Here is a 19,627-nt window from a genome sequence, read left to right as displayed (position 1 = left end):
CCCAGGTGCTCCACTTTCAACACAGCTCCCTGCTAATGGCCTGAAAAAGCAGAAGATGGTCCAAATCCTTGGGCCCCTGCACCCATGTGGGATAATTAGGAAGAAGCTCCTGACTTCAGCCTGGCCCAGCACTGGCCACCCATATGGGATGCCGGCACAGCAGGTGGTGGCTTTGCTCACAAAGCCACAGTGCCAGCCCAGTTGTTTCCTTTTTTTAAAGGATGTATTAACTTATTTTTATTTGAGAGGTACAGTGAGGGGTTTGGGGGAGAAAGAGATGAAAGTGTGCTCCCGTCCGCTGATTGACTCTCCAAATGCTTGCAACTGCTGGGGCTGAAACCAGGAACCAGGAACTCAATCCAGATTTCCCATGTTGGTGGCAGAAACTCAGTCACTTGAGACATCACTGCTGCGTCCAAGGGTCTGGATTCCAGGAAGCTGGAGTCAGGAGAGGAGCCAGGAATCAAGGTGGGATGTGGGTGTCTTAAGTGGAGTCTAAATGCCCACCTTCCTAAACTGCTTTTTAAATTTTTCATCTTACTTGAAATGGAGGGAGGGAGGGAGGGAGGGAAATAGAGAGAAAGGGGAAGAGGGGGAGAGGGGGAGAGGGGGAGAGAGAGAGAGAGAGAGAGAGAGAGAGAGAGAGAGAGAGAGAGAGAGAAAGAATGAATATCTCTGATCTATATACAGGTTCACTTCCCAAATGCCTGCAACAGCCGTGGCTGGGCCAAGTTGAAACCAGGAGACCAGAACTCAATTCAGGTCTCCCACGTGAGTGGCAGAGGCCCAAGTACCTGAGTCATCATTTGCTGTCTCCCATGGTGTACATTAGGAGGAAGCTGGATTGGAAGCAGAGGAACTGGGACTCAAACTCAGGCCCTCCAATATGGGATACGAGGGTCCCACGCAGCGTGTTAACTGCTGCACCGAACACCCACCTGGCTAAGCTACTTTCTTTTGATGGTGCAGCAGCACATGGCCATGCTTTGATCACGTTCTTAATCCTTGTACTCTGCTGAAAACCTGGGTGGAGCTGCAGGACTCTTGGTAACCCAATGATATGAGTCTAATTCAGCAGGTCTCGCAGAGGGCAAATGAGCAGCACCTGCGAAGCCTGAAAAAATGCAGAGGCAGAGCCCAGCCTCCAGAAATCCTGGTCCTTAGGTTGGAGGGCTGAGGGGTTGCCGAGGCTTGACCATGACGTCACATAGCCCCAAAGCAGATGGTCCTACAGTCTCAGGGCTCTGAGAGGTGAGGCTAGTCCAAGAGCAATCACCAGAGTCACGAGCTCTGACTGGGAGACGTGCTCACCGTGGGTGTTTCTCCCGTGGTTAGCTGTGCCGGCCACTTGCTCTTAAGGCACTTTGCAGCCAGTGAGCCTCTTCCGACCTTCCCTTGTGCACACGTCACAGTGGCAGCGAGGGCTCACATGGCCTCTACACGCTTCTGGTCACCCCAGCAGGCACACAGGAAACTTCACAGAAGAGTTCAGGAGGGAAGCAGACTTTGAAAAATTAATGCAGAGCCAAATTCTGGGTGGGCAGGAAGTTCATCCACACTAGCCCCCTGCCAGCCCCATTTCCCCTGCTGCGGTGAAGGCTCACTCTGATCTTATATAGGCCAAAGGGCCGGGGCAGGAAAAGGCTGACGAGAAGCAGGAGGATGCGAATGACTGCTCACACGAGCAGGGAGCGAGGTGGCTGCTGTGCCAGGCATGGCTGTGCCAGTCAGGTCTGCTGCAAAATGAGGGGGGTGCAGGGAAGAAGAGCAAAAAAGTGAGGGGGCCAGCATTGTGGCATAGTGGGTAAAACCACTGCCTACAATGCAGGCATTCCATAAGGGCACCAGTGCGAGTCCCAGCTGCTCCTCTACTGATCCAGCTCCCTGCTAATAAGCCTGGGAAAGCAACTGAGGATGGCCCAGGTGCTTGGTGCCACCTGAGGAATGAACCAAGAGATGGAAGTTCTCTCTCTCCCCCATCCCTCTCTCTCTGGAACTCCATCTCTCTCTTTAATTCTGACTTTCAAATAAATACATTAAGTTAAAAAAAATAGAAGTGAGGACACTTTTAGAGCCTCTGAAAAGAAGGAAGTGGGAGGCAAGATGGCGGAATAGTGAGGGCACGCACCGATAGTCCGGGAAAAGATAGTTTAATAAAAGTGGAGTTACTGTAGCCTCAGGAAAAGGCTCAGGAAAAAATTGCAGAGGAAACTCTTCTGGATTTAATGGATGTGACACGGAGGACCTACGGGGAGAGCAAGGTCGCCCACCGTGTGGAAGCCCAGCCGCAGAGTCTGCGTGCCAGGGCTGGAAGGGGAGGTGAGACAAAATCCTCGGTAACCTGAGACATTGGCGGGGAAAGGCAGAAAGAGCCTAGAGGGAACGAGGCCTGAAGCCCCACTGGGGAAAGTTCACCAGGCTGACTGGAGGAGAGAAATAAACGAATAAATAAGGGGAACCGGCACGGACACTAGCCTCTCTCTCCACTCACCTTACAAAGCCGAGCAAGACAAAGAGCAGGCGCCATTTTAATTATGTAAAGTGGTGCCCACCATTAGCCAAGCAGAAAAGCCTGACTCTGGTGGGGAGAAATAACAGGAGGTTAGGACCTGGTGAAAGTGTGGAGCTAACGAACTGAGAAAATCTGAAGGGGGGGGGAGAACTCACCGAGTACACAAACTCGGTAACCCTGGCAACCTGGTGAGAGACTGCGGAGAAATTTGAGACCACACTGAGGGCTGCATAAACTCTTTGTGTGGTCCTAGGGGTAGAGCAGACTAATACCCACAGGGGCCAGATTTCATACATCAACTACCCTCAATTCCACTCAGTTGTGCAGAATTACTTGCCAACTGAGTCAAAAAAAAAAAAAAAGAGTGAGCGAGCGAGCGAGAGGACAATCTGGGTGAGACACCTTTGGCACACCCTTAACCCTGAAGAACCAAACAGAGCTCTCTGGCCACACCCATCACAGGCTCTAAGGATCCATCAAAAGTAGACAGTCCACTTAATCTAGACTCATAGTATAATGAGAAAAAGCACCACAGTGAATAAACCAAAGAATATCTCCACAATGCCAAACAAACGCAGAAACTGAGGTAACAAGAACAAGGAAGACACTATGATGCCCCTAAATGAAAAAGACACCCCAATTCAAGATTATGAAGATGATGAGATAGAAATGGAAGAAGTGGATCTTAAAAAATTGATAAGAACATTAAAAAGTTCTCAAAAACAAATTCTTGAACTACAGAAATCCTTAATGGACAGGATAGAAAATCTCTCGCGTGAAAATGAAATATTAAGGAGGAATCAAAATGAAATGAAACAACTAGTAGAACAGGAAACTGTGATAGTGACGAGAAATCATAATGAAATGAAGAATTCAACAGATCAAATGACAAACACATTAGAGAGCCTTAAAAAAAGAATGGGTGAAGCAGAAGAGAGAATATCGGACTTAGAAGACAGAGAACAGGAAAGGATACAGTCAGACCAAAGAAAAGAAGAGGAAATTAGAAATCTAAAAAATATTGTCGGGAATCTACAGGATACTATTAAAAAACCCAACATTCGGGTTCTAGGAGTTCCTGAAGGCATGGAGAGGTAGAAAGGATTATAAGGCCTTTTTAGTGAGATACTAGCAGAAAATTTCCCAGGTTTGGAGAAGGACAGAGACATCCTAGTACAGGAAGCTCATAGAACCCCTAATAGGCCAGCACCGTGGCTCAATAGGCTAATCCTCTGCCTAGCGGCGCTGGCACACCGGGTTCTAGTTCCGGTCGGGGTGCCGGATTCTTTCCCGGTTGTCCCTCTTCCAGGCCAGCTCTCTGCTGTGGCCAGGGAGTGCAGTGGAGGATGGCCCAAGTGCTTGGGTCCTACACCCGCATGGGAGACCAGGATAAGCACCTGGCTCCTGCCTTCGGATCAGCACGGTGTGCCGGCCACAGTGCGCCGGCTGCGGCGGCCATTGGAGGGTGAACCAACGGCAAAGGAAGACCATTCTCTCTGTCTCTCTCACTGTCCACTCTGCCTGTAAAAAAAAAAAAAAAAAAAAGAACCCCTAATAAACATGACCAAAAGAGATCCTCACCATGACACGTTGTAATTAAACTCACCACAGTGAAACATAAAGAAAAGATCCTAAAATGTGCAAGAGAGAAACGTCAGATTAATCTCAGAGGATCTCCAATTAGACTCACAGCTGACTTCTCATCAGAAACCCTACAAGCTAGGAGGGAATGGCAAGATATAGCCCAGGTACTAAGAGAAAAACTGCCAGCCCAGAATATTGTATCCTGCAAAGCTCTCATTTGTGAATGAAGGTTAAATAAAGACCTTTCACAGCAAACAGAAATTGAAGGAATTTGTCACCACTCATCCAGCCCTGCAAAAGATGCTTAAAGATGTGTTACACACAGAAACACAGAAACACGGTCATCAATATGAAAGAAGGTAAAGGAAGGAAACCTCACAGCAAAAGATCACAGGAAGTTCAAAACATATATTAGAAAATATCTTTGGCAAATGGCAGGGCAAAGTTACTACTTATCAATAGTCACATTGAACGTTAATGGCCTGAACTGTCCAATTAAAAGACACAGATTGGCTGATTGGGTTAAGGAACAAAACCCATCTATTGGCTGCTTACAAGAAACACATCTTTCCAACAAAGATCCATACAGACTGAAAGTGAAAGGCTGGAAAAAGATATACCATGCCAACAGAAATGAAAAAAGAGCGGGCGTAGCCATCTTAATATCGGACAACATAAACTTTACCACAGAAATTGTTAAGAGAGAGAAAGAGGGGTACTATATAATGATTAAGGGATCAATTCAACAGGATGATATAACGATTATCAATGTATATACACCTAATTACAGGGCACCAGTTTATTCAAAAGATTTGTTAAGGGACTTAAAGGGAGACTTAGACCCCAATACAATAGTACTGGGGGACTTCAATACTCCACTCTCAGAAATAGACAGATCAACAGGACAGAAGATCAACAAGGAGACAGTAGATTTAAATGACACTATAGCCCAAATGGATCTAACAGATATCTACAGAACTTTTTAATCCTACACATAAAGCATTTACATTCTTCTCAGCAGTACATGGAACCTTCTCTAGGATTGACCACATACTAGGCCATAAAGCAAGTCTCAGCAACTGCAAAAGAATTAAAATCATACGATGCAGCTTCTCAGACCATAAAGGAATGAAGTTGGAAATTAGCAACTCAGGAATCCCTAGAGCATATGCAAACACATGGAGATTGAACAACATGCTCCTGAATGAACAACTGGTCATAGAAGAAATTAAAAGAGAAATCAAAAATTTTCTGGAAGTAAATGAGGATAACAGCACAATATACCAAAACTTATGGGATACAGCAAAAGCAGTGTTAAGAGGAAAGTTTATAGCAATAGCTATAAATTATAAATTATATTATTATAATTATAAATTAGCATCAAGAAATTGGAAAGGCACCAAACAGATGAGCTTTCAATTCTTCTCAAGGATCTAGAAAATCTGCAGCAAACCAGACCCAAATCTAGTAGAAGAAGAGAAATAATTAAAATCAGAGAAGAAATCAACAGGATTGAATTAAAAAAAAAAAAAACATTACAAAAAATCAGCCAAACGAGGAGCTGGTTTTTTGAAAAAATAAACAAAATTGACACCCATTGGCCCAACTAACTAAAAAAAAAAAAGACCCAAATCAATAAAATCAGAGATGAAAAAGGAAATGCAACAACAGACACCACAGAAATAAAAAGAATCATCAGAAATTACTACAAGGACTTGTATGCCAGCAAACATGGAAACCTATCAGAAATGGATAGATTCCTGGACACATGCAACCTACCTAAATTGAACCAGGAAGACATAGAAAACCTAAACAGACCCATAACTGAGACAGAAATTGAAACAGTAATAAAGGCCCTCCCAACAAAAAAAGCCCAGGACCAGATGGATTCACTGCTGAATTCTACCAGACATTTAAAGAAGAACTAACTCCAATTCTTCTCAAACTATTCAGAACAATCGAAGAAGAGGGAATCCTCCCAAATTCTTTCTATGAAGCCAGCATCACCTTAATTCCTAAGCCAGCAAAAGATGCAGCATTGAAAGAGAATTACAGACCAATATCCCTGATGAACATAGATGCAAAAATCCTCAATAAAATTCTGGCCAATAGAATGCAACAACACATCAGAAAGATCATCCACCCAGACCAAGTGGGATTTATCCCTGGTATGCAGGGATGGTTCAATGTGCGCAACACAATCAATGTGATACACCACATTAACAGACTGCAGAAGAAAAACCATAAGATTATCTCAATAGCCACAGAGAAAGCATTTGATAAAATACAACACCCTTTCATGATGAAAACTCTAAGCAAACTGGGTATGGAAGGAACATTCCTCAATACAATCAAAGCAATTTATGAAAAACCCACGGCCAACATCCTATTGAATGGGGAAAAGTTGGAAGCATTTCCACTGAGATCTGGTACCAGACAGGGATGCCCACGCTCACCACTGCTATTCAATATAGTTCTGGAAGTTCTAGCCAGAGCTATTAGGCAAGAAAAAGAAATTAAAGGGATACAAATTGGGAAGGAAGAACTCAAACTATCCCTCTTTGCAGATGATATGATTCTTTATATAGGGGACCCAAAGAACTCTACTAAGAGACTATTGGAACTCCTAGAAGAGTTTGGCAAAGTAATAGGATATAAAATCAATGCACAAAAATCAACAGCCTTTGTATTCACAGGCAATGCCATGGCTGAGGAAGAACTTCTAAGATCAATCCCATTCACAATAGCTACAAAAACAATCAAATACCTTAGAATAAACTTAACCAAGGACGTTGAAGATCTCTACGATGAAAATTACAAAACCTTAAAGAAAGAAATAGAAGTGGATACCAAAAAATGGAAAAATCTTCCATGATCATGCACTGGAAGAATCAATATCATCAAAATGTCCATTCTCAGCCAGCGCCGTGGCTCAATAGGCTAATCCTCCACCTTGCGGCGCCGGCACACCGGGTTCTAGTCCCGGTCAGGGTGCCGGATTCTGTCCCGGTTGCCCCTCTTCCAGGCCAGCTCTCTGCTATGGCCAGGGAGTACAGTGGAGGATGGCCCAGGTGCTTGGGCCCTGTACCCCATGGGAGACCAGGAAAAGCACCTGGATCCTGGCTCCTGCCATCGGATCAGCGCGGTGCGCCGGCTGCAGCGGCGGCCATTGGAGGGTGAACCAACGGCAAAGGAAGACCTTTCTCTCTGTCTCTCTCTCTCACTGTCCACTCTGCCTGTCAAAAATAAAAAAATAAAAAATAAAAAATAAATAAATAAATAAAATGTCCATTCTCCCCAAAGCAATTTATAGATTCAATGCAATACCAATCAAGATACCGAAGACCTTCTTCTCAGATCTGGAAAAAATGATGCTGAAATTCATATGGAAACACAGGAGACCTCGAATAGCTAAAGCAATCTTGTACAACAAAAACAAAGCCGGAGGCATCACAATACCAGATTTCAGGACATACTACAGGGCAGTTGTTATCAAAACAGCACGGTACTGGTACAGAAACAGATGGATAGACCAATGGAACAGAATAGAAACACCAGAAATCAATCCAAGCATGTACAGCCAACTTATATTTGATCAAGGATCCAAAACCAATCCCTGGAGTAAGGACAGTCTATTCAATAAATGGTGCCGGGAAAATTGGATTTCCACATGCAGAATCATGAAGCAAGACCCCTACCTTTCACCTTACTCAAAAATTCACTCAACATGGATTAAAGACTTAAATATACAACCCGACACCATCAAATTATTAGAGAGCATTGGAGAAATCCTGCAAGATATAGGTATTGGCAAAGACTTCTTGGAAAAGACCCCAGAAGCACAGGCAATCAAAGCCAAAATTAACATTTGGGATTGCATCAAATTGAGAAGTTTCTGTACTGCAAAAGAAACAGTCAGGAAAGTGAAGAGGCAACTGACAGAATGGGAAAAAATATTTGCAAACTATGCAACAGATAAAGGGCTGATAACCAGAATCTACAATGAGATCAAGAAACTCCACAACATCAAAACAAACAACCCACTTAAGAGATGGGCCAAGGACCTCAATAGACACTTTTCAAAAGAGGAAATCCAAATGGCCAACAGACACATGAAAAAATGTTCAAGATCACTAGCAATCAGGGAAATGCAAATCAAAACCACAATGAGGTTTCACCTCACCCCAGTTAGAATGGCTCACATACAGAAACCTACCAACAACAGATGCTGGTGAGGATGTGGGGAAAAAGGGACACTAACCCACTGTTGGTGGGAATGCAAACTGGTTAAGCCACTATGGAAGTCAGTCTGGAGATTCCTCAGAAACCTGAATATAACCCTACCATACAACCCAGCCATACCACTCCTTGGAATTTACCCAAAGGAAATTAAATTGGCAAACAAAAAAGCAGTCTGCACCTTAATGTTTATTGCAGCTCAATTCACAGTAGCTAAACCTGGAATCAACCTAAATGCCCATCAACAGAAGACTGGATAAAGAAATTATGGGACATGTACTCTATAGAATACTATACAGCAGTCAAAAACAATGAAACCCGGTCATTTGCAACAAAATGGAGGAATCTGGAAAACATCATGCTGTTGTGAATTAAGCCAGTCCCAAAGGGACAAATATCATATATTCTCCCTGATCGGCAACAACTGAGCACCAAAGGGGAAACTTGTTGAAGTGAAATGGACACTATGACAAACAGTGACTTGATCAGCTCTTGTCCTGACTGTTGATGTACAATGTAATACTTTATCCATTTTAGTATTTTTTTGTTCTAATACTATTGGTTGAATTCTGTAATTAACACACAATTATTCTTAGGTGTTTAAATTTTAACTGAAAAGTGATCCCTGTTAAATCTGAGAGGGAATAAGAGAGGGAGGAGATGTACAATTTGGGACATGCTCAATCGGACTTGCCCCAAATGGTAGAGTTAGAAACGTGCCAGGGGATTCCAATACAATTCCATCAAGGTGGCATGTACCAATGCCATCTCACTAGTCCAAGTGATCAACTTCAGTTCACAATTGATCACACTGATAGGTCTAAGAGTCAAAGGGATCACACAAACAAGACTAGTGTCTGCTAATACTAACTGATAAAATCAAAAAGGGAGAGAACCATCCAACATGGGAAGCGGGATACACAGCAGACTCATAGAATGGCAGATGTCCTAAATAGCACTCTGGCCTCAGAATCAGCCCTTAAGGCATTCGGATCTGGCTGAAGGGCCCACGAGAGTATTTTAGGCATGGAAAGGCAAGACACTCTGGGAAAAAAAAAAGACGACGACCTAAATGAAAGATCTCTGTGAGTGAGATCCCAGTGGAAAGAATGGGGCCATCAAAGGAGGTACTTCCACTTTGACTATGACCTTGTCAGAATAAAATCGAAGTCGGTGAACCCAAAAGGCTTCCATAGCCTTGGCAACTCATGACTAGAGCCTAGGGAGATTACTGACACCATAAACAAGAGTGTCAAATTGTTAAGTCAAAACAGGAGTCACTGTGTACTTACTTCTCATGTGGGATCTGTCCTTAATGTGTTGTCCAATGTGAAGTAATGCTATAACTAGTATTGAAACAATATTTTTACACTTTGTGTTTTTGTGTGGGTGCAAACTGATGAAATCTTTACTTAATATATACTGAATCAATCTTCTGTATATAAAGATAATTGAAAATGAAAAAAAAAAAAAAGAAAAGGAAGTGATCTTGTGGTTCTAGTCTTCCAAGCCCAGGTCTTGAAAATAGATCAGGGGGCTGGTGGTGTGGCATAGCTGGTAAAGCTGCCGCCTGCAATGCTGGCATCCCATATGGGTGCTGGTTCAAGTCCTGGCTGCTCCACTTCTGATTCAGCTCTCTGCTGTGGCCTGGGAAAGCAGTAGAAAATGGCCTAAGTCCTTGGGCCCCTGCACCCATGTGGGAGACCCGGAAGAAGCTCCTGGCTCCTGGCTTTGGATCAGCCTAGCTCTGGCCATTGCAGCCATCTGGGGAGTGATCCAGTGGATGGAAGATCTCTTTCTCTCTGCCTCTGCCTCTCTGTAAGTCTGCCTTTCAAATAAATATTTAAAAAGAAAGAAAGAAGATAGGATATATACAGAGATACCTACAAGTCAGAGTACAAACTGGCAACACACACTGGAAGAGATGTACAAATATTTTCCAACAGGTGTGGAGCAAGCTTGATGAGCAAATGAATGAAAATATTTTTAAACTCAAGGACCTGACACCCAACAACTGGATGAAGAGGATAAAGCTGGAAGATGAGCTCTTGTCAAGTTTCCACCATCTCCTGTTCTTCTACTCAATCCCTTTCATCGATCTCAGTGATGCCTGGAGTTCTGTAGGCAGATTTTTGCAATCCCTGGCTTACAGTGTGATATGGATGCTGATGCAATTGTTGCTGAGGGTGTGATGCCAGAAGTGTGTGCTAAGACTTGTCAGGGGGCTGGATTGGTCCTGAATGCCATGCAAAGGGATTTGCCTGGTGGAAGTCACTGGTTCTCAGCACCTTGCTGTCACTGAGTTTCAGAAGTGTTGGACGTGAGCATGGCATGGAGGTAGAACAGATGAGAATCAAAGCTGCAAGCAACATGGAGCCACACAACAGCGTGTGACTTAGGATTCCTGTATTTTAGAAACATCTGTCTGGGGGAAGCTCGGAGGTAGGAAGGAAGGATGGATGACGGAGAGCAAGATCAGCTAGTGTGGACAATGACACCCAGGCTGGGGCTTGGAGGTCCCCCCACCCTGCCAGCAGCTTCCTTGATTCCCCCCTGCACTGGCCACCCAGATGAGCTCAGGAACTGGGAATGTGTGGGGCAGGAGATGAGAGAGAGAGAGAGGGTGGGGACCACTTTGTTGAAGACATGGCTCCCTGTTGCATATCCCCCTACCCCGTGTCATCCCGGGGTTCAGTCTGCTCTTCATGTACAAGGGCTCTGGACATGTTTGCAAATTCAGGAGCTGGTCTTCACAGGGGGCTCCTGTAGAAGGCTGATGGACCTGTGGGGCAAGGAGGGAGCCTTTTGGGATCTCAGGGGACATCTCTATCCACTAGGCAAGGAAGGGCCTTCTTTCCAGCAAACGAAGGAATTCCAGAGCAGGGATGGGCACTCTGGAGTCAGGGGTCTGGTGGGTCTCAGAAGCAACACTCTTTTTCTGGAATCCCTGAGGGCCTCAGCAGCCCAGAGTATGGGAGCCAGATGATCAGGATTAGTCCTACATATGTTTTGTTGCATCTTCCTTCTGGGACAGAGAAACTTCTATGCTCCTGGCTTCTCTGGCTGAAGCCATCTGGATGGGCGGCAGTGGAACTCAGAGCCCAGGGGACAATTCTGGGGGCTAGGCGAGGGAGACAGCCAGTTGGGCTGGCACTCCCGATACACAGCTTTCATGGTCCTGGGCTCAACAAAGTTCTCATTCCTCTTGACAAAAACAACCCAAGAACACAGATCATCCAAACATCTGAGAGCTGCTAGTTCTAAAAGGTCTTCAGATGAGACTTAGTAACATTTTCATGTTCTTGTGCACATGCTGGGCCAGATCAGGGCAGGAGGAAGGGAGGACAAGACGAATGCATTACTTGACCCACATATTTCAACATCAGCACTGAGCAGGTCCTCCATGGGCCACCAACGTGCTAGTGCCTGGTGGACAGAGGAGAGGAGAGACTGCGGACTTCTCCACGTGTCTCACCAGTGGGAGCGAAGATGACAGATTGACATCTGGAGAACAGAAGTCCTGCTGCAATTTCTGTGTTTTTGTTTTACATGCCCTCAGAAACAGAGAGAGAGCAAAAGACAAATACAGAGAGAAAGAAGGAAGGGGGGGGGGAGGCAAGGAAGGGGAAAAGAAAGCAGGAGGGAGGAAATATTAGTTTGGAGCAAGGAGAAGATTCATCCTGAAACAGACTTGTTGATATTTTCTACTTTGACCAAACTTTCCAGAACTGTCTGGGAAACCACGTCATAGAAATAGTTGATTTCCAAAGGCATTTGCTGTGTCTATAGGACTTAAAAGTATGGCACTAGGGGCTGGTGCTCTGGCATAGTAGGTTAAGCCTCCGCCCAAATGGGCTCTGGTTTGTGTCCCAGCTGCTCCTCTTCCAATCTAACTCTCTGCTTATGGCCTGAGAAAGCAATGGAAGATGTCCCAAGTATCTGGGCCCTTGCACCCACATGGGAGACCTGGAGGAAGCTCCTGGCTCTTGGCTTCGGATTGGCTCAGCTCTGGCTTTGGGCAGTGGACCAGCAGATGGAAGACCTTTCTCTCTGTCTCTCCTTCTCTCTGACTGTAATTCTACCTCTCAAATAAAGTTTTTTTTAAGTATAGCACTAAAATGTTGAGGCTTCACAAGTGGAGCTTGAATAATTTCATAGGCTCTCCCTTCTATTTTGATGACTCAACCACGTCAGCAGAAGGTCTGTGTGCACGGCGAGTACCTGGAGGAAGAACTTCAAGTGGGTTTGGAAGGTGAGTGGACAGCTCAAACCCAGGCAGAGCTGACACTATAATTTACGTCCCTGCCTATGCCAGTTTTTCTTTTTTAAGGATTTATTTATTTGAAAGGCAGTGTTACAGAGAGGCAGAGGCAGAAAGAGAGAGACGGTGGTCTTCCATCTGCTGGTTCACTCCCCAAATGGCTGCAATGGCTGGAACTGGGCCAATCCAAAGCCAGGAGCCAGGAGCTTCTTCTGGGTCTCACATGTGGGTGCAGGGGCCCAAAGACTTAGGCCATCTTCCACTGCTTTCCCAGGTCATAGCAAAGAGCTGGATTGGAAGAAGAGCTGCTGGGACTTGAACCAGTGCCCATATGGGATGCTGGGACTGCAGGCAGCTGCTTTACCTGCTACACCACAACATGGACCCCTGCCTATGCCAGTTTTTAGCTGTGTGACCTGGACAAGTTACTTAGCCCCTTGCATCTCTGAAACCCTTTGTTTAACAAAGTGGGGTGGGAGATAGTAACACTTGCAGTGTTTCAGTTTAGGCTGCAGACACAGCAGCCATCCAATAAATGCTAGTGACGGCCATGAAGGAACTTCGTTAGGAAGTTCACAAAAGGAAGAGCACTCTCCACAGCTCTGATACCCACACAACTCCTCTTCCTTCCTTTGTACTCATGGCAGATGACCCATAGGTCATTTTTCAGGATCAGATTCTCAGGTGAAGGCTTTCAAAATTAAAAGACAGATTTCTCTGGCTTCAGTGTTGGCTGGGCAGATTTGCCCACTTTTAGAGCCGGTGTCACGTGAGTACACCTACCTGACACCAAGGACATGCTCCAGGGCTAGGTGATCCAGAGGGGGAAGTGATAAAAGAACGAGATGCTGTGACCTCATGGGGATCCCAATCTCAGCCTCACAGGAGGGGTCTGGGGCCTCTTTCTCCTGCCACTTCCCAAGATGCAGGGACAATTTTTTTCTTTTTCAATCAAAGAGCACTCTTCAGGGGGCAGACTTTGGTGCAGTAGTTAAGATGCCATTTGGAATGCCTGCATCCCATGTCGGAGCTCCTGGATTCCAGCATCCTGCTAATGTGCACCCTGGGAAGCAGCAGGTGATGGTTCCAGTAGGTGGGTCCCTGCTACCCATGTGGGAAACGTGGACTGCATTCCCAGCCCTTGCTGTTGCAGGCATCTGGGGAGTAGACCAGTGGACAGGAGAGCTCTCGCTGTCTCTCTGTGTTTCAAATAAGTAAACAAACAAATGCAGCAGCTGAGACATTTCTCAGCTTCCAATCACTACTTGTTTGTTTTAGTGTCATACCTGGCATGGGGTGCAATTGGCAACACCATAGGAAAGGGATGACGGGGATGGGTTCCACACATTGGCAGCAGTGGGGAGGCACTGGGCCAGTTCTTGGGGGAGGTAGGGGTGTAAGTCTCTGCCCTTCTCAGGCTGTGACCTGGGAGTTGTACACTGGTTGAGGTGCTCCATACCCTTCTACAGATGATCTGCACGTTGCTTCCAGCAAAGGCAAACGTGGCTGAGCCCACTCCCCTTCTCCCTCTCTGCACAGCCCTCTGCCATCAGAAGGCTACGCTGGGGCTCTCAGGGTTAGCATAGTCACTCAACATCACTTTCACTTGTTCTAAAGGATGGCCCCTCCACTTCCTTGCCCTCATAGACATTAAAGGTCCATCTATTCTAAGATTTGAATGTAGACTCCCCAGGGCTGTAGCAGCACCTCTGATTTGAATGGGTCCTCCTGGATTTTTTTTCCTCTTTCTTTCAAAGTCAGCTTTTCAATTATGACCTCAATACTTTTTTTAGTTAGCAGGAAAAGTAATAGAAATGCAGAGAACTGAAATACCCAGTTCACATTTTTTAAAATTTATTTGAAAGGCAGAGGGGCAGAGACACACACACACACAGAGGGAGAGAGAGAGAGAGAGGGCGGGAGGATCTTTGAACCACTCATTCACTCCTCAAATGGCCATAAGTGGGGCTGGGACTGGGACTGGCTGAAGCCAGGTGGTGGCAGGGGCCTAAGCACCATCCCCTGCTTCCCAGGAGCATTAGCAGGGAGCTGAACTGGAAACTGAGTCAGGACTTGAACCAGTGCTCTGATAAAGGAGGTGGGCATCCTAAGTAGCAGCTTAACTTGCTGAGTCACAACTGCCCCCAATTCATATTTAACAGACATTTCTAGGCTCCCTATCTAGGAACATACAGCATTTTTTTTTTTTTTTTTTTTTTTTGGTTTTAAAGGATCAAACATCAGCAGCTCTCCTGAATGTACCATTATGGTTAGATATTTTGTGAATACTGATTGAATACTCATCATGTGCCAAGTTCTGATCAAATACAGGCTCTCTATCAACTTACTCAACCTTCACAGTCTTACAAGGGAGGTCATATTAGTATCCCCATTTCTGGGAGGGGGCATCTGGCACAGTGGCTGAGCCACTGCCTGGGACACCTGCACCCTACATGGAAGTGTGTGGGTTCGAGTCTTGGCTCTACTTGGGATTCCAGCTTCCTGCTAATGCACACTTCGTGAGGCAGCAGTGATGGCTCAAGTACTTGGGACCCTGCCACCCAAGTGAGAGACCCAGATGGAGTTCTGGGGTCCTGGGTTTTGGCCTGATCCAGGCTCTGCTATTATGAGCATTTGAGGAGTGAACCAGCAAGGGGAAGATCTCTCTCCATCTGTCTCTCTTTCAAATAAAGTCAAAGTAAATAAATAAAGATTGCACAAAAAGATAGGACGGCATGTTTTTTATCGTAGATGAGCCTCTCCCTCAGGACCACCTCTCCCTTTGAACATCTCCCTGGTGTCTAGGATGTGCACTAAAGAGACAAAGGTAATAAAAGTAGGTAAATATCCTGAGGCCAGAATCGATTCTACTAAGTCTAGAAACGATGGCTCAACAAAGTTAGACAGGCTTCACTGCAGAGCTGCAATGTGCTCACTCACACTGCATGTCCCTGACAAGGAGACGAGGTGCGCAGTGAAGCTCACCCAGCTGACCAGCATCTGTGACTGGAGTGGTCAGAGACCAGCGGGTTCTGCCCACCATGCACTGTGCTGAACTGAAATCCATCCTGGGAAAGGGTCTGACTTCCTACTCAGTTTTCATTAACTTCACACAATACATTTTTCTTATAAGTCTTATTTTTTAATATTTATTTTTTATTTATTTGAAAGGCAGAGTGAGAAAGAGAGAGAGGGAATTCTTTTACCCATGGGTTTACTCCCTAAATGCCCACCACAGCCAGAGCTGGATCAGGCTGACATCAGGAGCTCAGAACTCCGACTGGGTCTCCCACATGGGTGGCAGGGACCCAAGTACTTGAGCCACCACCTGCTGCCTCTCAGCATGTATTGGCAGGAAGATGGAGAAGTAGAGGAAGCAGAAGTAGAGGAGCCTGGACTTGAAGCAGCACTCTGATATGGGATGTAGGTGCCCCAAGTGGCAGCTTAACCCGCTACACCACAATGCCTTCCCTCAGAACTTAAAAGTTACTTAATTTTCTGAGAAAGAGAGAGGTTAAGATATTCCATTTACTGGTTCATTCTCCAAACTGCCACAAAAGCCAGGGCTGGGCCAGGCTGAAACCAGGAGCCAGGAACTCCATCTAGGTCTCCCATGTGGGTGGCAGAGGCCCGAGTACCTAGGCCATTCTCCTCTGCCTTTTCAGGTGCATAAACAGGAAGCTGAATCAGACATGCAGTAGCCGGGACTTGAACTAGCACTCCAATATGGAATGCAGGCATCCCAAGTGGCGGCTTAACCTGCTAAGTCCCAACTCATTGTTTCCTGAAAGTCCTGGAGAACCTGGATCGGGTGCTGCTCCTCTGCCCCTTCGTGTTTGGCATTTCTGCAGATGACTGGAAGGCAGTATCCTGGCCAAAAGGCCAGAAAAGGATTTTCTGAACTTGACATTCCACATTCATTTAACTTTATGGTTTCAAAGGTTACAGGATCGTGGGCCCCCTGTGCAGTCCAGACCCGAGGTCAGCTGCTTTCTACACAGCCCTGCTTTGCACCTCTCCAAACTTTGCTTCGTTTACATTTCACCTGCACTCCATCCTTTCCAGCAACCTGGTAACAACTCTGATTCCACACACCCCTCCATCCCAGTAAAAATGTCCAGACCTGAGACCCTTTGAGTCTCACCTGCCTGAGGTCTCTGTCTCCAGCTGCACAGAGATTGTGCTGCATCGGACTCTGGTTCCACCTCTCTTGCCCTTCAGTGCTAGTTTACCCTTTGTCTCCTGAGGTCTGGGGTTCTAATCACATTCTGGTATCTTCTGGTGGAATTTGGCTCTTGACCTTCTTTCTTATTTCTTGTCCAATGCAGTAGGTATTTTTTATATAATATATTAGAAATTTTATTTTTTACTTATTTGACAGGGAGAGAGAAAGAGCAGTTCCAACCATTGGTTCACTTCCCAAAGGACCCAAAACGACTGGTACTGGACCAGGTCAAAGCCCAGAGCCAGAGCTCACTCCAGGTCTCCCACTTGGGTGACAGAGACCCAATCACTTGAGCCACTACCTGCTGCCTCCCAGGGTCTACATTAGCTGGAAGCTGGAGTCAAGAGCTAGAGCTATACACTGAACCCAGGCACTCGGATACGGATTGTGGACATCCTAACTGGTGTCTTAACTGCTAGGCCAAACACCCAACCAGTGTGTTCTATGTTGTTTCTGAGGACATTTCTTTTTCAAATTTTCTAAATTAAATTATTGGGGCCCGTGTCGTGGTACAGTGGGTTAAGCTGCCACTTACGATGCCAGCATCCCACATGGGAATGATGGTTCTAGTGCTGGCTGCTCTGCCAGCTAGATCCCAGCTAATATGCCTGTGAAAGCAGCCAAGGATGGCCCAAGTGCTTGGGGCCTTGCCACTTACATGGGAGACCTGGACGGAATTCCTGGCTCCTGGCTTTGGCCTGGCCCACCCTTTGCTGTTGTGGCCATTTGGGAAGCAAACCAACAATTGAATGATCTCTCTCTCTCTTTCTCTCTCTCTGACTCTCCCTTTCTGTTCATCTTTCAAATAAACAACATAACAATTATTTGTGAAGCAGGAAGACAGAAAGACAGAGAGCTCCCATCTGCTGGTTCACGCAACTACCCGCGAGGCTGGGGCTGAAGTCAGTAGCCAGCTGCCCAATCCAGGTGTCACACATGGCGGCAGGAACTCCGTGACTTGAGCCATCTCCTGCTTGTTCCCAGGATGCTGGAATCAGAAGTGGAGGCAGGACACAAATGCAGGACTCTCATTTGGGACTTGGGTGCCTTAGATGACATCTGTACCACTACCCTGCCAAACCCCAACCCCTACCCTGCCACAGCTTGTTAACTGGTTTTCTTTTTCCTAGAGGTGTTGAAAGAAAAACACGATCTGTACATATACTAATTAAAAAATGTTTGACCTCATGTTCAGAGATGAAAACATTTAAACTATGACATTAAAAACACCTGATAGATGGTAAAATGGAAAATTCAAGTGAAAAGCCCCTGCAGAGGTTCTAGGAGAGGGAGCACCAATTCCCTCCACCCCTCTCCTGCAGCCCTTGGGCAGGACAGAAAACTAACCCGTCTGCAGCAGTATATGTGAGGTGCTTTTAAGCCTCACATCCATAGTTACCTGGCTCAGCACACAACAGCAACTGACCCAAACAAAAGATCTGTAAGCTCATCGACACTTTGGGTTTTTTAGAGAAAGGCGGGGAATTCAATGGCATTTATTTTTTTCCTGTTTTCCTAAGATATTTTAGTACTGGAAGACAAGTTAAGATTCACTGAAAATAAGAGCTGTTTTTGGGGGCCAGCGCTGTGATGTAGTGGGTGAAGCCATCGCCTGCAGTGCTAGGATCCCATATGGGTGCTGGTTCAAGTCCCAGCTGCTCCATTTCCAATCCAGCTCTCTGCTACAGTCTTGGGAGAGCAGTAGAGGATGACCCAGGTGCTTGGACTCCTGAGCCCATGTGGGGGACTCAGGGGAGGCTCCTGGCTTCAAACCAGCTCAAGCTCTGGCCATTGCAACCATTTGGGGAATGAACCAGCAGATGGAGGACTTCTCTTCTCTCTCTGCCTCTCTGTAAGTCTGCCTATCAAATAAATAATCTTAAAAAAAAAAGAGCTGTTTTTGTTGTTTGTATTTTTAGTGATTTCTTTCTTTCTTTCTTTTTGACAGGCAGAGTTGGACAAAGAGAGAGAGACAGAGAGAAAGGTCTTTCTTCCATTGGTTCACCCCCCAAATGGCCGCCACGGCCGACGCCCTGCACCGATCTGAAGCCAGGAGCCAGGTGTTTCCTCCTGGTCTCCCATGTGGGTGCAGGGCCCAGGCACTTGGGCCATCCTCCACTGCACTCCTGGGCCACAGCAGAGAGCTGGACTGGAAGAGGTACAACTGGGACAGAACCTGGTGCCCATATGGGATGCCTGCACCACAGGTGGAGGATTAGCCAAGTGAGCCACTGTGCTGGCCTTTAGTGATTTCTTTTTATAAGATGAACAAATTTCATGTTTCTTGCTGCTTTTAAAAAAGAAATATTCTCCATCTCTTTCTAGTAAACTTTTCTGAATCTAAATGCATAAAAAGGTATAAACTGGGGGCCAGCGCTGTGGCACAGAAGGTTAGTAGGTTAATCTTCCGCCTGCAGCCCTGGCATTCCATATGCGCGCTGGTTCTAGTCCCACCTGCTCCTCTTCCAATCCAGCTCTGCTATGGCCTGGGAAAGCAGTGGAAGATGGCCCAAATGCTTGGGCTTCTGTACCCACATGGGAGACCCAGAAGAAGCTTCTGACTCCTGGCTTTGGATTGGCACAGCTCCAGCACTTGTGGCCACTTAGGGAGTAAATCAGTGGAAAGACCTTTCTGTCTCTCCTTCTCACTGTCTATAACTCTAGCTCTCAAGCAAATAATTTAAAAAGACTTTTAAAAAAGCATAAACTTGGGATTATAAAAATGTCCATGAATTTTCATTCCTTATCCTCTAATTGCTTTATTTCATGTTCTACTTCACCTCTATGCCCAAGTGAAATCACTCTT

At 45.9% G+C, this 19,627-nt stretch overlaps 1 long non-coding RNA gene across 1 annotated transcript; it reads right to left on the bottom strand.

Annotated features, from left to right (window-relative positions):
* Positions 1 to 325: 325 nt before the first annotated feature.
* LOC149123506 (uncharacterized) lies at positions 326 to 4,054 on the bottom strand. The gene is made up of 2 exons (XR_016216838.1): positions 939 to 4,054; positions 326 to 438 (listed from the first exon to the last, which is right to left on the bottom strand). It is a non-coding gene; the product is annotated as an uncharacterized LOC149123506 (long non-coding RNA).
* Between the last annotated feature and the right edge of the window lie 15,573 nt (positions 4,055 to 19,627).

The sequence above is a fragment of the Oryctolagus cuniculus genome, chromosome 11, assembly GCF_051225735.1.
Source record: "Oryctolagus cuniculus isolate XC-2025 breed Fujian yellow rabbit chromosome 11, ASM5122573v1, whole genome shotgun sequence".
Classification (NCBI taxonomy): Eukaryota; Metazoa; Chordata; class Mammalia; order Lagomorpha; family Leporidae; genus Oryctolagus; species Oryctolagus cuniculus.
Note: the sequence above shows the minus strand (reverse complement) of the source record. Positions and strands in the feature narration are given on the sequence as shown.